Source organism: Eretmochelys imbricata, chromosome 1, assembly GCF_965152235.1.
Source record: "Eretmochelys imbricata isolate rEreImb1 chromosome 1, rEreImb1.hap1, whole genome shotgun sequence".
In the NCBI taxonomy this organism is placed as follows: domain Eukaryota; kingdom Metazoa; phylum Chordata; order Testudines; family Cheloniidae; genus Eretmochelys; species Eretmochelys imbricata.
In genome coordinates this window covers 160,815,898-160,834,388 of record NC_135572.1, presented here as the reverse complement: position 1 = coordinate 160,834,388, position 18,491 = coordinate 160,815,898, and the positions used below count along the sequence as shown (strand labels likewise).

General features: G+C 39.5%; 1 protein-coding gene across 1 annotated transcript in view; it reads right to left on the bottom strand.

The window, feature by feature from the left end:
• DSCAM (DS cell adhesion molecule) overlaps positions 1 to 18,491 on the bottom strand; it is a 558,550-nt gene that overhangs the window by 249,580 nt on the left and 290,479 nt on the right. The window lies entirely within an intron of this gene.

The following is an 18,491-nucleotide window of genomic DNA, read 5'->3' as shown; positions in this document are numbered from 1 at the left end:
AAATTAACTCAGGTGGATTTCATATAAAATTATGAGAACATATATGAAAAGTATGACATATGAATATAAAAGAAAGATATCATTAATTCATATCATTACAACACCGAATACCAGAGAGGTGTTTTAAATAAAATATAGGAGGGAATTGGCTAATATAGAATTTGAGCCAAATACTTTAAATGTCAAAGAGTATTATTTTATGCTAGTAATTTACCTGGGGAATAATATACATTAAAATAATTATCTGGGAGGATATGCATAATAAAACCATATTAAACCAAACTGGTCTCATTGTTCAGAATCACCAGAAAACAAACAGAAATTTTTCAAATAAGATTGTGAGGAAAAGGGAAAAGGTTAGAGAGAAACTTGCAAAAATAGAAAGATTTTACACCAAGATCTGGAAACATCTCCAGCGCAGGAGACATATCTGGAAAAAGACTGGGACCCTGCACTGAGAAGGCCCTGCCACTCATCTCTTTAAAGTGTGACCTCAGAACAGAAAACAAAGACAGCAAAGCTAACCTCAGATGACTTGAAGGGTTAATGCAATGGGAGACTCCTGGGCTTTGAGCCTAGATTAAGAGCTCAGATAAATTAGAAGAAAAGGGAAATGCTTTCAAGTTCAAATAACCAAAGTTTTTAAAACAAACAACAACAACAACAAAAAACAGCAATATTCTTAAAATTTTAGAAGCAAAGTCTAATTTCAAGAAGCAAGTAAGCCCAGCAGAGGTTGCTCTTTAAAAAGGGACAGGACGAATTTGTTCTGCTCCATCATTTGACCCACAGTCCCTTAAAATTGTCGAAATGTGGTGGAAAGTCTTCTCCAATTAATTTTTAAAATATTATATTATAAACAACCACTTGCATTTGGTATTAGTTTATGGAGGGGATGGTAAGGTGCGGTCGCCTACAATGGCATATGGCCCAATCCACAACTGCTACTAGCAAATGTCTCCAACGGACTGAGGTGGGATACTAGATGAGGAGGGTTCTGAGTTACGATGGAAAATTATTTCCCAGATGTCTGGTAGGTCTTGCCCACATGCTCAGGGATGGGAAGGAATTTTTCCCCTAGGTCAGATTGGCAGAGAACCTGGATTTTTTAAGCATTTTGAAGCCTTCCTCTGTTACATGGGGCATAGGTCCTTGCTGATTTGAAGTAGAGTAAATGGTGGATTCTCTGTAAATTGAAGTCTCTACATCAAGATTTGAGGACTTCAGTAACTCAGCCAGAGGTTATGGGCCTACTACAAGAGTCAGTGAGTGAGATTCTGTGGCCTGCAATGTGCAGGAAGTCAGAGTAGATGATCATGATGGTCCCTTCTGGCCTTAAAGTCTATGCATCTACACATAATATGTGAATATATTTATTTACATTTCTTTGTAATCCATTCTTCTTTGTATACAAGTTTTTATAATTTTTGTTTATGTATTTATTTATTTGCTGTGCTAACAGAACCAGGCAGGCAGCCAATAAAGGGAACACAGAATAATGAACAAGCTCTGTTCTCCATGTTTTGTTGGTCTAATTGATAATGCGAACAACAATGACGAGAAATAAACAAGGTGAAGCAATGTTGTCCTGTGCACCATAAGAATCATGGACGATGAAGAGCTAGTTGTATTGATGAGGAGAACACTGTCAAATAAAAATGAACAAAATTTGGTCTTGTGGGTAAGGAGACTGGCGATCTCACTTCAATTCTCAGCTCTATCGTAGATTTCCTATATGAGCATGGACAAACCACTTAATCTATCTGTGCCTCAATTCCCCATCCACAAAATGGTGATAATCCTCTCTTTCTTCCACTTTTTGTCTACCTTGCCTCTTTAGATCATAAACTTTTGTGGACAGGGACTATATCCTACTTTGCATATGTATAGTGCTCAGCACAAGGGAAACCTGATCTTGTTTGGTGCCTCCAGACATTGCTGGAATATTAATCAATCAACAAATAAATAAATCTTTCAGGGAAAAAATAGGTTTTACCAAGTTTTTCCATTAGAGTAAATGGGAATTAAGAGAGACAGGATAAAAAGAAAATATATAGAATTGTTTTTCTGGTAACATTATCTATCATTTTGTAACTAGCATTGTAATTTGAATGCAGTGCAAGTTTTTGCACTCATAAGAACACCCACCCAACTTCCTCTGAAGACCCATCTGGCATTTTAGCCCTACATATGACTGCATTTAATAAAAGTAAGAGATAAACAGTATATAGCAACACTAAGTGCACTATTGTTCTCCTGGTGTTTGATAACTCTTACAATGAGAACATTTGTACATGCATATTGCAAAATATATCCTACTCCCCGAATTATGGTGGAAAATATACAGGGATGACAAGTTATAAACCAATAGTCAATAACATGGATGTGAGAAACACTTCCTTTTAACCAGACATGGGTTTACGTACAGCTTTGTCTGTGATTAACAATATGAAGGGCATTTAGACACAAATGGGTCAAGGTATAAGCACTTCTAAGAATCAGTGAATCAAAATAAAATGATATTTGTGGAGAGGACAATTACCTGAGACATCCCATTTAAGCAGTGATCTAAAAGAATTTGTAGAAATTCATTTAAAACCATAGCACAGACTAACCTTTGGAACAAGGCACAGTGTGCTAAAAAAACCTTAGACAACCTTTCTTTCTCACGTTAGGTGCCGAATGATAAAATAACCTCAGATATGACACTGGCTTGGCCTGATCCTGCTTCCTTTCAAATCTATGCAATATTTGCCAATTATTTCAGTGGAGGCAGAGTTAGGCTGAACTTTGAATCTATTATTTTTTCTCATTTTTGCAAAAGATGTTAAACTATTATACTGAACTCCAAAAATATACAGGATATTGAGCTCCTGCTCACTTTGGATCGGATGCAGAGCTCAGGGTCCAACCTGAGCAGATGTGGTAGACATGGGACAGATGTCATAGGGAGAGCGAGGGGAAAAGGCTTTTCAGCCATAGCATATCTGTGGAGGCACTCTGGGAGTATATTCAAACCTAAAACATGAAGTGTTTACCTTTAGATGCTGCTTTTTTTTTTTGACTATCCAAGGATCATTGTCTTGAAAATTGTAATTACTGAAATGCACAGGGTTTGTGTTTTAGCCCAGATTACTTTGAAACAAAACAGGCTTCTTAGCATAATGGAAGTTAGATACCACCTCCTGGGAGATAGTATTTCAGAGCAGTACAATTATGGCTAAAATATACAATGTAAATCTCACAAGGAAAAAAAATCAGTATTTGTATTTTAAAATATTGGAATATCTTTAATTACAATGTTTGGAGAAAATGGTGTAGTCGATCTAACAATGCATAACTAACTCAAGAAGAATGGTCAGCACCACTCCTTTTACGTAAGAGGTTACTAGTGTGACTACGAGCTCTTTCCAGGAGTAGTGCTTAGCCAAACAGGGATTCTTTGGCTGTGCATGTTACTCTTCATACAGCAGTGAAAAATTTTACTGTCAAACCTTGCAACGGGTGAAAACACAGAAATTAGAGATTGAAAGTATCTATTAGATCATCTAGGGCATTCACTAGCTGGTATATGCTCGCTCTCTACATTACATTTTCTAATTATCTGTACAGTCTACTTTTAAATGGCCCCAGTGATGGGGCTTCTATCAATTCTTTGGAAGACAGTTCCATGGTGTTTCACTGGTATTCAGTGAAAAATTTATGTTCCTTAGTTTCACCATATTACTCTTCATTATACACCCTTGCACCATGCTAAGTAACCCTCCCTTTTCCATGGCATTTACAACCTATACACACACTCAGACAACTATGCAATCCACTCTCCTCTGCCCCTTTCTCATCATTTGGCCACCTAACTTCTTTGCAGCATTTTCATACATTTTACTCTGTAAAGATTCCAACATCTGTGCTAAAAAGGACACTTGCCATGTCATGCCAAAAACCCAGCCCACAGTCCCGATCCAGAACTTCTGAGGTATCCGACCAACATGTCTGCAGAATCTAGACTTTTATTTTTTTAAAAAAAGTTTATATTCCTTGTTTGCAAAGAAATCCTCATGATGTGAACCATGTAACCAAGACATAGATGTTTTCCTCTGACTGCAGGCAGGCTGACATGATCCCTCCAAGAGATGCGAGCTGCCCTCATTAATCTCAGTTGGGGCTAACTCTTAAGCCTAATGATCACACTTGAAAAGAATGAATTTTAAGTAATTTAAATGTATAGATATGGTCTTAATTATCTCATTTACCCAACCATGTATGAGAATAATGTAATTGTATGTGCAAATGGCCAAACATCCTAAAAGTGCCCTGCATCACTATCTCCTGTATTTCTTCTTCTTAGCATATGCACAACGTGGCTCAGGTGGCACGTGACCAGGATTCATCACCAAATTTGGTCAGCTGGTTGGATCATTAGCTTCCCTGGCTTGGGCTGGGTACTGACAAGGAGTGCATTGTGAATGCTAATCTATGTCCCCCTCTCCAGTATTGACTGATTCTTATTGCAATAGTATCTTTACTAAGTAAAGCCCCAGTCCTGCAAAATTTAAGCCACTGAGGGATTACTCATGCATAAAGTTACACACATGCCAAAGTCTTTGCATATACTTGCGTTTAAAAGTTGAATTCCCTCAGCATCTCCCACCTAATGCATATTATTCCTGCCAATACAGAAAAAGGAATCTTATGTTAAGACCTATGTATATTGCCTATTGTTGTTCTAAGGGACATATATGAATGGATACGTAAGCCACTCCCAGACCCCACAATGCCCCTTCGCACCTCTGCATGTTGTTGGTTGAGCCTTCTTTCCCGTACTCCAGCCTCCAAAAGTTCTCACATGCGCCTATGTACACATGCCAGGCAAATTTGGTCTTATTTTTTAAAAAGCCGGTCTGAAAGCTAGAGAAACATCACATTATGTCTCTGCATAGCTAAGAATTTGTAAATGATCATTATCCAAGTAATGTGTTAAACACAATTATTTTGAAATATAGAGTTATTGATGTACATGTAATCTTCTTCTAGTCTTAGCCCCATGTATATGGGCTTGCCTCTTTGAACGTACACCTGATATTAACACGCTTTAAATGATCTCACAATCGGATATAAGAAAGGGAGTTGTTAAATAAAACCTTTACTTACTACGTTACTGATGAATTTTTGCCTCACCCTCTTTAAACATGACTAAAAATAGGAGCTATTGCCACCTGTCAGATTTATGACACAGTATACATTTCTCACCAACGCAGACTGTGTATAATTACAAGGTTAAAGCATTTCTCTTCCTCTTTTTCTTAATATATTTTACATACTTATGTAACACTTTTATAACCAACTCCTTTAAACCATAAAAAAGCTAGACATAAAAGATGACAAAAAATAAAAAGGAAAATGTATGTAATTTCTGTCACCTTCTAAACGGAGAGCATTTTCATTAAAGCCGACAGGCTGTCAGCTGCAACAAAGCCTAAGTGTTGAGCATTCTGTGTACTATACTTCAAAAGTGTTTAGAAAAGCACCAGGATGGGGAACGACATGCATTTTTTACACTGTTGATCTTGGGGAGTGTTCTCTTCTCCAGCCATATTTAATTTAATCACTTTTGGTTTTGCTCTCGCAAAATCAATTTTTTTTATTTACCTACTTAATATGCTAAACAAGAATTTTTTTAAAGAGGCATCCTTTTGGAGAAATTTAAGCTTTTTGTTCGTTTGCTGTTAGGCTTCAAGGGAGGGAGGGAGGCAGAGAAATCACCTTCATCCCAATTAATAAAAGAACACTGTCAAAATATATTTCATAATTTACATTTATTTTTCCTTGCTATTGAATGTAATAATCCCTTGGAAACTTGATAATTATAATAATTTCAGAGCCTGATTTTCAGGGATGCTGAGTGCTTGTCGCTCCTACTAACTTCAATTGCAGTTTTCTGTGCTCAGCACCTCTGAAAATCAGGCCCATCATTTGCATATAGTGTCTTTCATTCAAGGACCTCAAAGCGTATTACAAACACTGTTTACTCTTCAGAATACAATTGTGAGGTAGGCAAGTGTTATTACTAATATTATAATTATAACTGTTTTACAGATGGGTTAACCGAGTCACACAGATTAACCAGTGGACTTGCCAAATATCACAAGGGTCAGTGGAAAAGATGGGACCAGAACCAGGAGTCCTGGCCCCCAGTCTTCAGCTGTCTCCACTGTACAACTTCACCTCAGTATGAAGATGAATAGTTTCTGGATTCATAGATTTTAAGGCCTAAAGGAAACCATTATAATCCTCCACTAACACAGTAATTCCTATATGAAGTCCATACCTTGAGGTTGGGCTAGAGCATATTTTTTTAGAAAGACATAAATCTTGATTATAGACTTCCATGGAGAAACCACTACAACCACAAGGTAAATTATTCCAGTGACTAATTGCCATCACTGTTAAAAGTTTTATACGTTATATATGGTCTGAATTAGCCTATCTTCAGTGCCCAGCTATTTGATATTGGCAGGCATTGTCTGTAAGATTAAAGAGCTCCTCTATTATTAGAAATATTCTCCTTACGTACGTACTTACAGACCATGGTCAAGTTACCTCTTAACCTTCTTTTTGATAAGCTAAATAGATTGACCCTCCTAAATCTTTGATTATAAAGTGGATCTTTCAGATGCTGAATCATTTTTGCAGCTCTTTTCTGAACCCTTCCCAGTTTTTCAACAGCCTTTTTAAGTTCACACCCCGGAACTGGATACAATATTTCAGCAGTGGTCTCAGAAATGCTGTATGCAGAGGTAATACCCCCTCTCCATACTCCTACTTGATATTCCCCTGGTTATGCATCCAAAAACCATGTTAGATTTCTTAGCCACAGGTTTCAGAGTAACAGCCGTCTTAGTCTGTATTCGCAAAAAGAAAAGGAGTACTTGTGGCACCTTAGAGACTAACCAATTTATTTGAGCATGAGCTTTCGTGAGCTACAGCTCACTTCATCGGATGCATACCGTGGAAACTGCAGCAGACTTTATATACACACAGAGAATATGAAACAATACCTCCTCCCACCCCAATGTCCTGCTGGTTATAGCTTATCTAAAGTGATCATCAAGTTGGGCCATTTCCAGCACAAATCCAGGTTTTCTCTCCCTCCACCCCCCCCACACACAAATTCACTCTCCTGCTGGTAATAGCCCATCCAAAGTGACAACTCTCTACACAATGTGCATGATAATCAAGTTGGGCCATTTCCTGCACAAATCCAGGTTCTCTCACCCCCTCACCCCCCTCCAAAAAACACACACACAAACTCACTATCCTGCTGGTAATAGCTCATCCAAAGTGACCACTCTCCCTACAATGTGCATGATAATCAAGGTGGGCCATTTCCAGCACAAGAGTTGTCACTTTGGATGGGCTATTACCAGCAGGAGAGTGAATTTGTGTGTGGGGGGTGGAGGGTGAGAAAACCTGGATTTGTGCTGGAAATGGCCCAACTTGATGATCACTTTAGATAAGCTATAACCAGCAGGACATTGGGGTGGGAGGAGGTATTGTTTCATATTCTCTGTGTGTATATAAAGTCTGCTGCAGTTTCCACGGTATGCATCTGATGAAGTGAGCTGTAGCTCACGAAAGCTCATGCTCAAATAAATTGGTTAGTCTCTAAGGTGCCACAAGTACTCCTTTTCTTAGCCACAGTAACTCATGTTGATTATTCACTGTAACCTCTGGTGTCCTTTTCAGAGTGCTTTCCAGAATACAGCTCCCCACATCCTGCATGGGCCTTGGGCATTGGTGGCACCTGACACTCTCCTGTTCTCTTTCTGTGGCACACAATAGTTCAGTCTTCTGGGGACTGAAATGCTTTAGTCCAGCTAAAGTCATAGGGCTCCGTATAGGGATATATGGGGAAAATTAATGGCCTGTAATATATAGGAGATCAGACTAGATGATCTAATGATCCCTTCTGGCCTTAAACTCTATGAAATTATGACATATAATCTTTGTTCCTAGACCTTGCATCTAGCTGTATTAAAACATGTGCTGTTCAAATGAGACCAGTTTATAAAATGATCCAGATCACGCTCTACAATTGACCTAATCCTTATCATTATTCACAACTGCACCAATTTCCATGCCATCTGCAAACTTTACCAGCAACCATTTTAGTTTCCTTAATCAAATTACTTTCCATCGATTGTGAATAACATTCAATTTGTATTTATATAGGAGACATTACTGAAGCATTTAATTTGAGGAAACAAATAAAAATTAATAATCTTGAAAAGAAATAGATGGAGAGAAAATAGGCCAAGAAGAGCCTGCCCACCTGAACTGTCTCCCTTTAAACCTCCTGGATGGCATTTAGAGAAGTGCGGCTCTCATTTTACTAACTGCTGCCTACTGCTCTAAATAACCCAGTGACTTCATTAAAGTTTAGCTGCATTGGCAAATCTTGTATTAATTTCTCTAAGTGATGAGAGGCCACATTAACAATATGAAATTGCTCTTATATAAGGTTTTTATGCCATCCATTAGATTGGATAACATCAAAGAGTAAAATAAAATTTTACAGGTCTTAGTAATAAAGTTAAGATAACTCTGTTTGGGTTTCTAATATGAAATTTTTCTCATGTATAATTCATAAAAGAGTATTCGACTGCTTTCTTGTGGAATTAGTGTAAAATATTCTTGCATGAAAATGAGCATATTTTAAGACTCGAACATTATTCTTTTAGCTTGCTTTCAAGGGTTTTTTTTTTTAAAAAAAACAACATTATTTATTTCCCCCTTTCTGGCAGCCACAGTGTTAGTCTTTGAATAAGGGGTAATGTTATTCTCAAGAGGGAGTAATAAAAATATTTGATTTTTACTTTGTAGGAAACATATTATGATTTCATATTATTGCAGCCTAAATTGGGTTAACAGAAATTAAAAGTACAGATGGTTCCTTTAATCAGATGCTAAATGATAATATAGCACAACTAAACTTTTATCAATTGTACCCATCACTTCCAAATGAGAAAACAGTTTTCTAGCAATATGTTCTATCCATGTGAGTCATCAAAACAAGATGCCACTCACAATAGGTTGTGCTGATGTCCAAAATAAGAGTATGCATCCCTCTGAGCTCCACTGGCTCCCCTTCAGGGGGGGACTGATTATAGCCAAGGGCCCTGCAGGGCTCCTTAGGCTGGCATAACTCCTTCTTGCCCGGGGAAAAAATAAGTTGTGATAGCTTTCAAATGTCACAGACTTTTGGCACTGAAATGAGATGTTATTCAATAAATTTTGCAGATCTATGATCCCTCATCTCTTTTCTGACATGAGAAATAAAACAAGTAGTGGTAATCATTTAAAACATTTAAATCATGATCACTGGGCATCTGAGTTAAACCTTATTGAGATGAATGGGGCAGTTCACACCTCTCAGAGGTATTGTTCCAGTTCTCTGCAGATTCTCACAGATAGTTCTGCGTGAGTTACACCCTGCCTTGGTCTACATTACCAACTTGTAATCAATAAAACTACATCACTTAAGGGAGTGAAAAATCTATCCCCCTGAGTGATGTGGTTAGACTGAGGGCACGGCTACACTTGCAGATGTAGAGGGCTTTGAGTTAAACCCGCCTTTGGAGAGCGCAGTAGGGAAAGCGCTGCCGTCTGTCCACACTGACAGCTGCAAGAGCACTGGTGTGGCCACATTTGCGGCACTTGCAGTGGCATTGGGAGCAATGCATTATGGGCAGCTATCCCACAGAGCACCTCTTCCAATTCTGGCGCTGTGGCTTGTGGGAAGGGGACAGGGGGTGTGGGGCATTCTGGGTCCTATCCCAATGCCCCGTGATGCATCGGTTCGTATCCCAGCAATCCCTTTGCTTCTGTCCACATTTGGCACCATCTTTCAACGTTTTTGTACTGCGCGCTCTGTCTTCCCTTTTGGTCTGCGGGAATGGAGCCCGCACTGATGAGGACTATGCTGACGAGTCTCGCCAGCACGTCACATTTGGCAGTCGAGTTATTCCTTATGATCCAAAGTGACAGTGAGGACTCCGATGATGATATCGACTTGAGTAACGCATATGACATGAGTCTGCTTTTGGCATTCATGGACACTCTCACCACTGTGAAATGCCGCTTTTGAGCTCAGGAAACAAGCACTGAATGGTGAGATCACATCGTCATGCAGGTCTGGGATGACGAGCAGTGGCTGCAGAACTTTTGGATGAGAAAAGCCACTTTCATGGGACTGTGTGATGAGCTCACCCCCACCTGTGGCGCAAGGACACGAGATTGAGAGCTGCCCTGCCAGCGGAGAAGTGGGTGGCTATTCCAGTCTGGAAGCTGGCAACTCCAGACAGCTACTGATCGGACTAACCAGTTTGGAGTGGGAAAGTCGACCGTTGGAATCGTGTTGATGCAAGTTTGCAGGGCCACTAATCGCATCCTGCTCAGAAGAACCGTGACTCTGGGTAACGTGCATGACATTGTGGATGGCTTTGCACAATGGGTTTCCCTAACTGCGGAGGGGCGATAGATGGCACACATATTCCAATTCTGGCACCAGCCCACATAGCCTCCAAGTATGTTAATCAGAAGGGGTATTTCTCTATGGTTCTCCAGGCGCTTGTGGATCACCGTGGGCATTAATTAACTGACATTAATGCAGGCTGGCCCGGAAAGGTGCATGACACACGCATCTTTTGGAACACTGGCCTGTTCAGGAAGCTGCAAGCTGGGACTTTCTTCTCAGACCAGAAGATCACCATAGGGGAAGTTGAAATGCCCATTGTGATCCTTGGAGACCCCGCTTACCCTTTATTGCCGTGGCTCATGAAACCCTACACAGGGAGCCTTGACAGCAGCAAGGAGCAGTTCAACAACAGGCTGAGCCGGTGCAGAATGACTGTGGAGTGTGCTTTTGGCCGTTTAAAGGGCCACTGGCACTCTCTGTATGGAAGCTGGACCTGGCCGATATCCGCATGCTATACCCTCCATAACATTTGTGAAGGGAAGGGTGAACGATTCACTCAGGCATGGAACTCGGAGGTTCAACACCTGGAGGCTGAATTTGAACAGCCAGAGAGCAGGGCTATTAGAGGGGCCCAGCGTGGGGCTGCAAGGATTAGGGATGCCTTGAGGGAGCAATTTGAGGCTGAAAGCCACCAATAATGTCTGGTGCCCTGCATGGGAGTGAAGTGCAGTGGTTCCAATCTTAGTAGGAATCTGTGTTTTCTATGCTGACAACTAAGCAGTGGCTAGCCCCTAACGTTGGCAAGATATATGTCAGCACAGGAGTCCTTCCTAGGTTTTGAAGCCATGTTGCAATCAGATCCACAGGAAGTGGTCTGAATCCAATGACACAAATCCAAACACCCCTAAAATTTAGGGGAGTTTGAATTCATACTTTTGGTTGATATGGGCTCAACTCTAGTATCATAATACTGTCTCTCGCTAAGAGCAGAATAAGTAAGAAAAAAGAATAGATAATCTTATTATGTATACAGTTCAATCATTTTAAGAAGTTAAATATAATACTTAGATACTGTGATAATGGGCACCATAGAAAACTGAAAGTTACATTAGATAAATCAGAACATTTAAGGAGATGCTCCTCCTTATTTCTTTTTCCTTTCTCACTCATGTTTTAGAGTTTGAAAAAGAAGGGGCATATTTGCTATCAGTTGTCAGTCCTAATTGTACTTGTATTATGTTATGTTTTGGGCTTTAAAAGGATGTGTTTGTTTTCTGTTAAGGGATTGGTAGTTCAAGGGGGAAAAGAAAATGATCAATATTGAATTGTACTTTTATGTACATTTGTCAAAAAGATTGTGTTAATTTTCAGTTATGTCAATTATTTTTGTGCTGTTTGATCATAAAAAATGATTCAAAACATGTACATAATACACAGTCTCTTTTCTCTAAATCTCCCTTGAGAGCATTTGGTCTGGGTAGTTACAAATCTCTCCTGTAGTAGTTAGCTGTCAATCCTCCAGCATGTTAAGGAAAATTGTCATAATCTTAATACTGCTGTTTTAGATGATTCAGGCCTTTATAGATGTTACTCTTGTCAGCTGCTTTTCCTCTTTCAGTGGCAAAGAAAGCAGCTAAGTTTTAAATCACTAGCTAGTTTTAAGATGGCTTTTGATTAAACGGATTCACTTGTGATGTATGGAGCTGTTTGAGGATTAAAATCAGTTCTTTCAAGTTTTTGCTGGTGAATCCTTAATAAATATATGGCCTATAGGTGACCAGTGGCACAATACAGCTAAACTTAATGTTTTACTCTATGATACCAGGAAACCTAATTCATCCCCTTTTCCATCAACTGGGAGATATAAGAACAAGCAAGACATCACCCATTATATGAAGGAAGTACTTGCATTTCTTCTGAACTGAACAATGGTTAGGTTTATGCATCAGACTTAATGGTTTGTACCTTCAAAGTCACTTTGTATGCATAGTACTTCAGGTATAAACAATATGATTAGCATAAATCATAGCCTGGGGAATTACTAATGCCAGTAGCAGCAAGCTTATTGTAACTAATTCCATATAATCAATATTATGCTACATTTGATTAGAATTGCTGCAGTTTAATAGTTTCACATATTTTAAATACATTGATGAGTTACTGCTTTGGATCACCTCACAAGTCACTGCAAAAGTAATGAAACAAGGGACAGTCTTATCAAAAACATTGCCCCAGTATCTCTTCCTCTCCCCCCAAAAAATCTTGTAAGAGTTTCACAGTATATTCACCTATTGCATACGTTCTATTTGACAAAGTGTCACTTGATGCATTCTAGTTTAGTATTTTGATCTGATGGTTGACTTTATGTTTGTCAAATCTGGGAATCCCAAACAAATAATTTGGGGTTTGGGCTGGGGTTATTTTCTCTCCCTTATTGATTTGGCAAGTAAACATAAGCTATCCATTGGATAAACACTCGTTGAAGTATTCACCTGCCTGGAAACAACTCAACCAGAAACAGAGACGTCAATAGGACTAAATTAAAATAATGGCTTCTGGACACCAAGGCCCAGCTCTTTAGGTCCAGCTGTGCATTGCTTAGTCTAGGACCCAAAGGAGGGGGAGAACTGTAGCTCTAAGCTACCTTTCCACTTCCCTGAACAAGACAGTAGTGCAAACTTGGTGCAGCTGAGGCTGGTCCACTGCCCACTTGCTAAAGTTTCAAACAAGCACCTTTGTGCTTTCTCCATGCTGCCACAGTCGGGCAGTACTCAGTGTAAACATCTGCAAAACCAACTCATTATACTCCTTCAAATCCCTTCATAAAACTCCCCTTTGACAGGGTACCTCCAAAAAACTTGGCAACAGTTAGACTGCTCTGGTGCTGAGGCCACTGCCTATCATGTTGACCAATATTTTCTCATGGTTTCCTTGTACTTGTCTGTCTGTCTGTCTGTCTCTAACTTTACCAACAAGGTGGCTGGGCTAATATCTTTTATTGGACTAGCTTCAGAAGTTGGTCCAATAAAAGATAATACCTCACTTACCTTGTCTCTCTACTATCCTGGGACAGACATAGCTACAATTACACTGTATCCATCAGTTGCCTCTTGTTGTAGACTTGTATTGTATGCTATTTGCAGCAGGGACAATCTTTTTGTTCAGTGTTTGTACAGTACCTTGTAGAACAGGGTTCTGGCCCATGACTTGGATTTCTAGGCATTATACTAATATAAATAATATATCATAAAAAGTGTGACTGTTCTTTGGAAATGTCTCCAATGCACTAACCATATACTGTCCCTCCTGTACAATCAAGTGTATATTTTCTCTTTCTCCCCCCATTAAATGTCTCTCTCTCTCATACACTATTACAGCATATTGGTGGAATACATTTCTCTGGTCACTCATATGCACTGTCACAGAGTACTGTGGAGCATAGGACCATCTCTCACACATTTTCTGTTTTAAGGTTTCTTTCCACCTCTGCAGTGTCCCTGAGTTGGTGGAAATGTCTCAATGCCTTATGCATTGCTAGTCCCATCTTTTAGGATCTGAGCATAATTTTTCTTGGCATTGAAAGATGCTGACTCCTTATCTGGTACCAACACAGAAAAACGTGTAGTTGTATTAACGACAACCTATTTGTTGGAGAAGTGCTTTAAAGGATTAGAAGTACCAGCAGCAGGATCACTACAATAGGAGAATATGCAGAGGTGGCTGTGCTAGTCTGAATTATGAAATTAAATATTTCTTGTCTACTATGATGTAATGAGGCTGCTTCCTAGACTGAATATTTGATGAGGTATTCAGCAACTAAGAAGGATACAAGATGCCATACATGTATAAGTAAGGTTATAGGGGAAAAACAACTATATTACATTGTATTAATTGAAAAAAAAATTGAGTATATGATTAAAGACCGTAATGCATCTGCACAAGGGGTTAGATTTAAGGTGTGCATGCAACTCTAACTTTGTCATTTCCTGATTTTTTGAGTTTAACTTCGACACCTTAACATTCTCAAAACATAGCTATAATCAACACTAAAATGACAAGATATGAATTGTGTTGTGATGTGGTGTTTTATATAACCTTAAAATTCTGATTACTTTTTCTTGTCATGGTACGTTATTGGTTTATAAGGCTGACATTTTAATCACATAACATTTATTCAAAGAATGTTTTAAAAAATAATAATTAAAACACTTACTAAATATAGTCATTTAAAATGGGTGACATTCACCCACATGCAGAAGATCAACTGAAGGCTTATGAGCCACTCAAATCCATCTTAATTTCTAAACCAGGGATCGGCAACCTTTGGCATGCGGCCCCTCAGGGAAATCTACTGGCGGGCTGGGACGGTTTGTTTACCTGCAGCGTCCACAGGTTCGGCGGATTGAGGGCTCCCACTGGCTGCGGTTCACCGTTCCAGTCCAATGGGGGCTGTGGGAAGCAGTGTGGGCTGTGGGATGTGCTGGCTGCTGCTTCCCGCAGCCACCATTGGCCTGGAACCGCGAACCGCGGCCAGTGGGAGTTGCAATCTGCCGAACCTGCAAACGCTGCAGGTAAACTAACTGTCCTGACCCACCAACGGATTTCCCTGATGGGCCGCGTGCCAAAAGTTGCCGATCCCTGTTCTAGACAGAGGGTGGAAATGAGATTTAACCAGCACGTACGTCAGGTCTTGATCTTTTTCCCTAGAGGGGAATTTCATCCAGTAATATTGTGTCCCTCAGGACTGGCAGGATATGGAAAGAAATGCATTACAAACAAAATCCTTTAGCATAAAAATCAATAATTTAAGTATTTCTTTTATTTATGTATTTGCGCCTCTCCAGTGCTCATCACTAGACATCATCTGACTACCTCAGAAACACTAATGAAATAAGCCACCAAACATCTCTGTGAGGCAATATTTATTCTCCCCATTTTTGTAAATCAATGGGGAAAATGAGGCACAGAAACGTGAAGAGTTATAGAGGAAGTTTGTGGCTAAATTGGGAATTGAACCTAGATCTCCTGACTCCCAGTCCTGTGCTTTAAGCACAAGATCATCCTCCTTCATCTTTAGTACTTAAATGGTCTGTCTGTGGGCCTGCCAACTTCTATTTGCTCTTTTGTTTAGGTCAGAGCACAGCAAGCCTGCACTTTGAACATGTAAAACACTATGTACATGCTAAATATTATTACTATTTCAATCGCTGAAGTGTAAGTACACTTGGACTCCCATTTGAGTGTACATTTGCCCACTTTGTATGCAGAACTCAAAATCAAATCATTTGGAAAATACAGCCCTTTGATAGACTCCATATTTTGTTTCAGATAATCCTGTTAAATATCCCTCCATTTACACAGCGTTTAGATTTTTTTAACAGTATCTAGGAATTAAAATTGAATTCATTTTACATATCAGAAAAAAAATTATTTCAACTTGTGTTACTTAGCTCTATTTCTCTTTTCTGAGATGTGAGTTATTTTAAGAAGCATATAATGATCTAATGCTATTTCTCATTTTTTAAATTACATATGGAAGATTCCAGCGGTACTTTAGGCTTTGCCAAAAATTTCCCCCCCAAGTTTTGCAATTTTTGAGTGTCACAAAACATTTCCCCCTTTATTTACAGCCTGCTTTTCAAGGAACACACATGTAGAAGTCTGCCTTACTGAACATAAGATGTGTTGCTCAACCCATACAGATCCATGCTGGAAAGCAATTCTTTCCCTTCCCAGCTCTTGAGGCTATAAAAGAATCTGGTGGGAGAAAACATGATCTTGTCTGCAGCCAGATTCAATGTGGAGGCAAATGTCTTCATCACAGATGGCTTTGGCCTCCTGCAGCTCCCTGAGGATTTGCTAGTTTGGGGAGTGTTCCTCACGGCCATTGTATGGAACAAAGACCTGAAAGGACGATAGGGGAGCACCTTAGTGAAGGGAACCTTACACAGGGGGCCTCATTCTGAGGCCCATTCTGCAGATTGGGAGGGTATGAATGAGGGCAATGCTAGGGACATGGAAAATGTACTAGGTATTTTAGTTTGTGCTATTGGTACAGTTCCACTGTTCTGACACATTATCTACTCTCTCATTGACAATACTTTTATACAAAGATTAGAAGATGAGCATTTCCTATATTTATATGGCATATGGGGAGTATGCTTAAAGGTGCATTGTTAGGAGATTAGCTAACATTTCGCCTTCCTCTGTAGCATGGGGCACGGGTCACTTGCTGGAGGATTCTCTGCTCCTTGAAGTCTTTAAACCACGATTTGAGGACTTCAATAGCACAGACATAGGTGAGAGGTTTTTTGCAGGAGTGGTGGGTGAAATTCTGTGGCCTGCATTGTGCAGGAGGTCAGACTAGATGATCATAATGGTCCCTTCTGACCTAAATATCTATAGCTATGAACATGGGTGAAATTTACCTTCATGCAGAGGACCAACATGAACCCTATGAACTAGTTAAGTCTCATGTAAGTCCTCAAACCAGGGCTTAAGATGGTTTTAAATGGTGCATAGCCCGTTTGCTAGCTCTCTGCACAGACATGAAATTCATCCTATAGGAATATTCAATTTCCTTTTGATAGTGTGGAAAAAGTTAAACACACACAAGGCCTACAGACACTCTCTTATAGGCAAATTCACTTAATATGGGGGCCATGTACCCAGTGAATTTTGAAAAGAAACATGCTGCAATTTTTATGATTGACATGCTATGACAACTTTAAAAAATGGCAATTTCTTCCAGATTGCAAAGTAAAGAAGAAAAAAAGAAGAAAACTATTCCTGTTTTTCAAAACCAGACAGCATAAAAATAATAGAGATATAGGCTTTAGACTAAAATGATTTTTGCTTCCCTTTCTTGATATTAAACTTTAATTTGAGAACTCTGTTTTCCGCAGCCAATGGTCAGGGATGTGAACAGCCATAAATAAGTTTCATAAAAAGAAAACGAATGTGGTAAAATCTGAACAGCTGGACGGCACATGGCATTTATTCTATCATATAGGCAGCATTACGGCGGCCGAAGACCGGAGCAAGCGAAGGAGCCAACGCCAAAGTGCTGCTGAAGACCCGGAGCGCCGCCGGGTGAGTACCAGGGGGTGGCACCTTTTTTTATCTCCGCTCCCCCTGTTTTTTTCCACCTGGCTACGCCACTGATTCCATGCTAATTCTCCAAAACTTCAACCTCTTAAGCAACTGCCTCATTAGAATATATCAGGGTCATAGTTATTTCTTTAGCCTCTCACAGGGACTTTACCTCCCAGGAAGAGGTCAATTTCTCTTTCTAAAATTCTTTATGATGCCATCCCAGTTAGCTTGTGTCATAGTACCCAGTATTAACATTCTACACTGTGTACCTCTGGACCCTATACCCATCCCCACCCCTAAAGAATTTACTTCAGAAACAAGATATATAGCAACTCCATTACTGGAGTTTGGTTGACTTGTGTTCTTTCTGTAGTGTAAGGAACACATTGTTCAAAATGTAGCACACTGAAGAGCAGAGGAGGCAGAGGATGGGAGTAAATATAAAATAAATTAAATTTTAAAAAACTTCCTCCAAAAGTCAATATATTGTGCTTCACTTATTTTTCTTCAAGACAGCAGTAGTGGCGCCAGAGTCTACCAGTTCAATAATAATGATTTAAGGCTGATCTTCAATAGTGACCCAACAGCTCTTCTATTCAAACTGACAAGTAAGTGCACAAAGAAGGGCTTTAATAATTAATTACAAGTGGTTGGATAGGATCTGATTGTGTGACCAACTTATTACGTTTGTTGTGTTTGACCTACTCTTTCAAAACTGAGTCTTAAAGTTGCAACTCTTTTCAATAATCTCTTATTACCTGGCTATCTTTTAACATGTAGAATAGTCTGCCTGGTATACCTCTGAGATGACTGTAAACAAAGGAGAGACCTGATTTCACTTGGGGAACTAGGATTTCAGGCTGTGAAATGGAATCCTCTTTTGTTTTCGTACTTGGCATTCTTGACATTCAATCCCATT